The sequence below is a fragment of the Paramormyrops kingsleyae genome, chromosome 20 (genome assembly GCF_048594095.1).
Source record: "Paramormyrops kingsleyae isolate MSU_618 chromosome 20, PKINGS_0.4, whole genome shotgun sequence".
Classification (NCBI taxonomy): domain Eukaryota; kingdom Metazoa; phylum Chordata; class Actinopteri; order Osteoglossiformes; family Mormyridae; genus Paramormyrops; species Paramormyrops kingsleyae.
In genome coordinates, this window is record NC_132816.1 from 9979935 (window position 1) to 9987093 (window position 7159).

A 7159-nucleotide genomic window follows, 5' to 3' on the forward strand; every position below is an offset into this window, starting at 1 on the left:
GTTGGAAGAAGCTGGGAGATGGGAGGTCAGCCCGTATCTGACATTTGGTTTGGTTTAACTTAATAAATTTGCTTGATTAATAAATAATTTACTGTATGAACTTAAATGAAAAACATTCATTTTAAAGCAAAATTCAAAAAACACCCTTAAAGAATAATCACTTGGGCAGACTACTGTTACTATAATGAAACTTGTTTATAGCTGTGCTTACTCTTTGAATTCCTTAGTAATACCTATACCACACCAGCAACAAATTGGACACAAAAAAACGTAAGTACATAATACCAGCATGTCTTATAAAGGCACAAAAATATCAGCAGATGACAGCGTCTAATGAAACCTGTAGATCACTTGCAGCTGAGTTAGCCCTGGCTGCGGTCTTCTTTCTCGTCCACTCGCGACGAGCCGTCGAGTTCTCACTGTAGCTCCCTCCAGTAAGACACGAGCACAAGAGTTCTTTAATTTTCACTGATCGATGGTTTATTCACTAAGCAGGATCACCTTCGTCATTGTCACCATCAATGGCGCACGTGAGAACTAAATACAAATGAAATATAAACATAAAATAACAGTAAAGAGAACTGTATATGAATCTGCTAAGCTAACGCGAACTTTTGTTAGCATTTACATGGGTAAATACAACTTAAACAAAACTCTACTAAAGTTAATGAACACACGTACCTCTTTGGCTGCTTACGGAAGGGATTTAACCTTTTTCTTAACCCTTTTACTCCTTTGTGCTTAGATGATGAGCCCACAAGCTGGATCCGTTAGCAAGCGAACTGGATATGGGAAAACGTGCTTCCTTCTAACGTACCTCAATAATAGCGGACTTCAGAACAACAGTCCCGCGTAATTACGCTAAACCTATATAACAACGTGTAAAGGTAAAACAACAACATAAAGAGAACAAATTCAGAATGATAGGTTAAAGTCAGTTACAGCTGGGATCCTTGAGGCATGCACTCCAGGTGTGGGAGCAGTAGCAGATTGCTACCTCTTCTTTAGGTACTGCTGCAGCCTGTACATCCTGTACGTGTCCCTGGGATGCATCTCTTCCCCATGATGAAGTCTGCGTAGCCATCAGCCCTGCTATCCCATATCTCCTTCCAGGTGCTCTTGGCCCGGGAGCCAAAGCCAACCAGCTGAACATCTTCTGATGACGCTAGCCACCCACTCCACTAGCCTCATAAGCAAGAAGAGACTGGATCTCTGCAAAACTGAGAGCATAATTCACAAGTGACAGTAGGCTGTCCTTGCTATGCCCCTCAGCCCCCTCCTTCTCCAAAAGCCTCCCTCAGGGTTGCAGACTTGTCCTGCAGAGTGGGGTTGTCCTTAGTCCGTCTGGCTTCTTCAGATGGCTCCTGCAGGAGAAACCCGAGTGGTCCCTTGCGGAACACAAAACGGATTTTCCCTGTGAACACCACTTTCTTGTGCATCTTGACCTACCATAAAAGAAAAACAGAACAGATTTTTAGGTTTGTTTTAAGAAGGTACTTTAAGAAAATGATCATGAAACAAATACTGATATTTATAATCTGCTGTACATCTTCTCTGATCTCTGAACTTCAAACAATGTGTGTGTGTGAGAGAGAGAGAGAGAGAGAGAGCAAATGGTGGTGGATGGGTACTAGAAGAAGTGTTCCATAGATCAAAGGGTGGGAAAATATTGCAATTTATTAATACTGTAGTCAGACTTCACCTGACTCTCTGAAAGCCTCCTCTGATGCTACCAAAGTACTAATAAGACATTTTTTCTGAATTAAAAAAAATGTTACTTTTGTAAACAAAAATCATTTATGGTTCTGCCTGAGATTGTATAATTTAATACTAAAGTTCTCTTGGTCAGTGCAACACGTGACTGGTGACACAGATTGTTACGAACCCCAGTCTAGGGTTGGGGCGTAACAGAGTGGAAGGGAAAGGGAATGGGAATAAGGGAAACACAGGGTGTGGTGCACAAGGGAACACACGTGGACAAAGGGGTATGTTTTTTATATTTTTTTCTTATTTTACTTACACGCGACAGACACAGAACAGCAAACCTGGTGCAAGAGCTTCAGGAGTGATTATGGCCAAAACAACAAACAAAACCCCGACTACCGAAAGAAACCCAAATCTAACTGAACTAGTAAAAACAAAGGAACACAGTAACCACAAGACCTACACCTTACTCCCTAACCAAAACCGTGGACACAAAATATATCAAAACCCAAACGGCAACCACTCCCTACGCACCAGACACATACAGAAACACACATACAGAGCAAAGCGTAAAGTCCGAGGGGCGCGCAAAGTCGTAACCAAAAACCGGGCGAAAGATCGAAAACCAGAAAGCAAACAAAACCAGGGCAGAAGTACAGAGAAGGGGCAAAGCGAGAAATCGTAAACCGAGAAAACAAAACCGTCATACACAATAATCAACGTAACGTAACACCCCCCCACTAGGGTGACCACCTAATCCATGTCAGGAGGGACACTATGAGCTACAACAGGATTTGTAAACTACCATTCCATTTCAAAAAGGGATGCATTGGCCGGGAATCGAACCCGGGCCTCCCGCGTGGCAGGCGAGAATTCTACCACTGAACCACCAATGCAAGCGATAGGGGGCGCATTTAGCGAAAGCGTCCTAAACCGTTTCCCATTCGTTCTCTATGGTAGTGCTAAACCGCTACGGACGTAATAGATTTTTGGCCACTTCGACTTTGTGGCGCTGTCCCGATATTCGAAAGACACGCAGTTTCTTAAAACTTTTATTCTAGGGACAAAATTCTGTGAAGACAGGACGAGTGACCAGCTTGCAGCCATGTCACTTGTTTGTTGAGAGATAATGACCGACTTTTGTCTCTCATACTTGTTTGCTGTAATTACGTGCTAAGTAATGAATTAACATGACCGTTATTTGATCAGGTGTGTGGTTACTGAAAGTAATTTTGTGTCACCAATAAGGTAGATTCGCTAACTTGGTAAGAGGCTGATCCCGGCCGGCGATGCCCCAGGCAGATCAGGTTTTCTTGTTTTTAAAGGGAAGTTTATCCTTGTTGATGAGTGATTGCTTGTCATTTTCATTTAGTAAGCAGTTATATTGGAATACTGTGCTTAAAAGTTCCATATTATTTCTGAAACACTTATCTTAAATTACAGTCCACGTTATTACATTTCTGTAAATACTGAGACGTAAAATTCTATTCTTAAATTCTAAATGTTTGTATAGATTGTTCATGACACACTACTTTCATCCTCAGAACCTGACTGTTTGATTAGACTGATGATTTTTATTTGGGTCTGTCTGTCAGAGGTCAGTGTCAAAAGTCATTTCAAGAAATGCATCCTGGGATCCTCATGTTTTGAATAATTTGTCCCACATTTTTAACAGTGTTGTCATGTCTGCAGTGATGACTGTGACCTTGGTGCATGTCTGAAATATTGTCATGTTTTGCTAGTAAAGTTTATTTTTTTTTTGTAGTACAGCTTTTCCTGTTTCTTAACCGCTTGCTGTTGGTAATTTAGGACTTACTCTTTGTCTATGAAACCATGTCATGTAAAATTGACATTTAATTTAAATATTACACGCTGCTTTTTTATTGGTTAAAAAAACTTGATTTAGCAGATTCTTTTCTACACACGGCTGCTTTTTTGCAACTTAATTATGTCATCTAACACGATAGGTTTTGTGTCATAAGAATATTCCAATATGCTGGTTGAGATTATTTAAGTGGTACGTCAATAATCCTTGTGGGGGATATCAATGATAATTAAACAAACTTTGACAAACAAGGGAATACCTGAAAAATCAGTACACTTCTAGTGAGTTACTGGCAATATAGTGTAGTAATTTACCATCTTCAAAGTAGAAGCATTAATCTAATAAATTTCGTATAACATACAAAATCTAATTTTAAATTTACAGTTGCAATTAATTTTCAAAGTTTTCACATATCTCACATTTGATCATTTTGATCATTTACGGAGTACATCAACAGTCCTTTGTAAGATATTATTAGATAATTAAGCACACTGACAAACAAGGGAATACCCGAAAAAATTAGTAAACTTGTGGCAAGTTACTGGCAATCTGGTGTAGTAATTTATTATGTTCAGAGTAGCAGCATTCATCCAATAAATCTGGTATGAAGTACTTTTAAATTTACGACTAATTAATTTTATTTTATTAGCAATACTTTCCAGTCATATCTCATATTGTATAATACCTCAAGGCGGATTCGAACCGATTCTCTCGTGGAATTTGAACAGCACAGATGAAGCAAAAAAGGCTTTTCTCTGATTGGCTGGTTTTCTGTTACAGCTATTCGCAACTGGCGCGAGAACAAGTTTAGCTAAACGGCCCTAAACAGTTTTCCATTCATTCCCTATGGTAGTGCTAAAACACTACGGCTGTAATATATTTTTGGCCACTACGACATTGTAGCGCTATGCCATTGTGGCGCTACTTTCTAAAGACGCGCAGTCTCTGGTAACTTTTATTCTAAGCGATATACTCTTTGGAAACAAGTTAGATGCGTTTCTTGAAATAAATGTAAAACTACGGGATAAATTTATAGTCATCTCGTAAGGTGTTTTTAAAAGAGCTCAGGTTATTGTTCGCTGCTAATTCGCTTGTTTCGTGTGAATAAACGGACTGGCTTTTCTCTCTCTCTTGGTGGGTTCGATTCCCGGCCAATATGTCACTCTTTTTGTGGATTAGGAGCCGGTGCTTTTTCATAATGTTTTTTTTCCCTAAACTTTGCTCATACTAACCAATCAGTGGCAGAGTTTACAGGTTTGTTAGAAATAGCCACGATGTGAGAATTATCATGTTGAAATGAATAGCGATTGGGAAATAACACGGAAAAATTATGCACAGAATGATTTCTTGCGTTTTAGATCGATAGCGGTGCTTCTCAGTCGCCCTCAGAGCGCGATTGTCTGTATTGCAGTATGCCCTAGCTACGATCGACTGGCATCCCCCCATGATGCTCCCTTCATGGAGGTACAATGGCATTTTTGTTTAGCTAAGATAATCACGTAGTACTCCAGTCTAGGTTATTTTCAAGTGTTTTTCACTTTGATTTATCGACAAATGGATATGCTATGTTATTATGGCGTTTGCCTCATATTATTAGCTAAGTAGTGTTTATGTGCAGCAGTGAAGAAAACAATAGTAGCCTACCATCACTACTGCACGGGATAATGATTCGGGAAAAAAAAACTTCGATCGCTAGTTTAGTGCTTGGTCTGTACAGTGACACGTATCGCCTTTTCAGTGTTTTTCAGATATAAACATTTAATTCGATGAAGCAGAATACAAGCTGCAGCGATATCATGCGTTTAAACACACGTCGAACAGTTAAAGCCGATGACATAGGAGATAGGAGGACGGGCTGCCTTTATTGTACAGGTAGCGAGTAGAAGCAAAGTGAATAATGAAATGTGGCACCTTCTTTTTCTATGGGACAGATAGGCCACAAACAGGAAAGAGCGAGGATTGGGTTAAAGCGGTTGGTGGTGTTGATGGCCTTACTGCAGTGCAAGCATTCGGAGAGAGCACCGACTCCTAATCCACGGAAAAAGGGATGCATTGGCCGGGAATCGAACCCGGGCCTCCCGCGTGGCAGGCGAGAATTCTACCACTGAACCACCAATGCAAGCGATAGAAAGCGTATTTAGCGAAACGGCCCTAAACCGTTTCCCATTCGTTCTACGTGGTAGTGCTAAACCACTACGGATGTAATATATTTTTGGCCACTACGACATTGTAGCGCTATGCCATTGTGGCGCTACTTTCTAAAGACGCGCAGTCTCTGGAAACTTTTATTCTAAGCGATATACTCTGTGGAGAGAAGTTAGATGCGTTGCTTGGGATAAATGTAGAACTACGGGATAAATTTACAGTTATCTCGTAAGGCGTTTTTAAAAGAGCTCAGGTTATTGTTTGCTGCTAATTCGTTTATTTCGTGTGAGTGAACTGACTGTCTTAATTTTCTCTCTCGCTTGGTCCGGGTTAGATTCCCGGCCAATATGTCACTCTTTTTGTGGATTAGGAGCCGGTGCTTTTCCATAATGTTTTTCCCCCAAACTTTACTTATACTGCGGTGCTTCTCAGTCGCCCGCAGAGCGCGATTGTCTGTATTGCAGTATGCCCTAGCTACGATCGACTGGCATCCCCCCATGATGCTCCCTTCATTGAGGTAACAATGGCATTTTTGTTTAGCTAAGAAAATCACGAAGTACTCCAGTCTAGATTATTTACAAGTGTTTTTCACTTTGACTTTGTGGCTCTGTTCCGATATTCGAAAGACGCGCAGTTTCTAACAACTTTTATTCTAGGGACAAAATTCTGTGAAGACAGGACGAGTGGCTAGCTTGCAGCCATGTCACTTGTTTGATGAGAGATAATGGCCGACTTTTGTCTCTCATACATGTTTACTATAATTACGTGCTAAATAATGAATTAACATGACCGTTATTTGATCAGGTGTGTGGGTACTGAAAGTATGAAAGTAATTTTGTGTCACCAATAAGGTAGCATCGCTAACTCCGTAAGAGGCTGATCACGGTCAGCGATCCCCCAGGCAGACACACGGTCCAGTCCTACCCTCCGGAAATGGCCAACCATCTGCCGCAGCCAGGTGTTATGTGGGCGTCCCCTTTGCCTGGTCCAGCCGCTCGTGTCCTCAGCAATGAGGATCCTGCGAGCCGGATCATCCCCAGGGAAACGCGCCACCTGGCCTTAGTGCCGTGACTGACGCTCCCTCACAATGCAGGTAATGTGCCTCATTCAGGACTCCTCTAACAAGCGTTCGTTCGACACAAAGTCAAACCAGCGGTGCCCAAGGATTCTCCGAAGGGACACAGTACCGAAGGAATAGACACATAGGCTGAGGACCCGAGCGGCTGGACCAGGCCAAGGGGACGCCCGTGTGACACCTGGCTGCAGCAGATGACGGGCACTTCCAGAGGGTTGGACTGGATAGCATGTTGGTGGGGGGGGATCACCAACTGGGATCCCAAGGTGTTTCATGTGGTGGGCACAGCCATGCGTGGTACCAGTTCATGCTCCCCAACATGACCTGACCTGCAGAGAAGAATCTGCTATATCAATTTTATTTAAGTAGAGAAAAAGGAAGCCTGTAATTTTTCAATTAATGGTTAATTT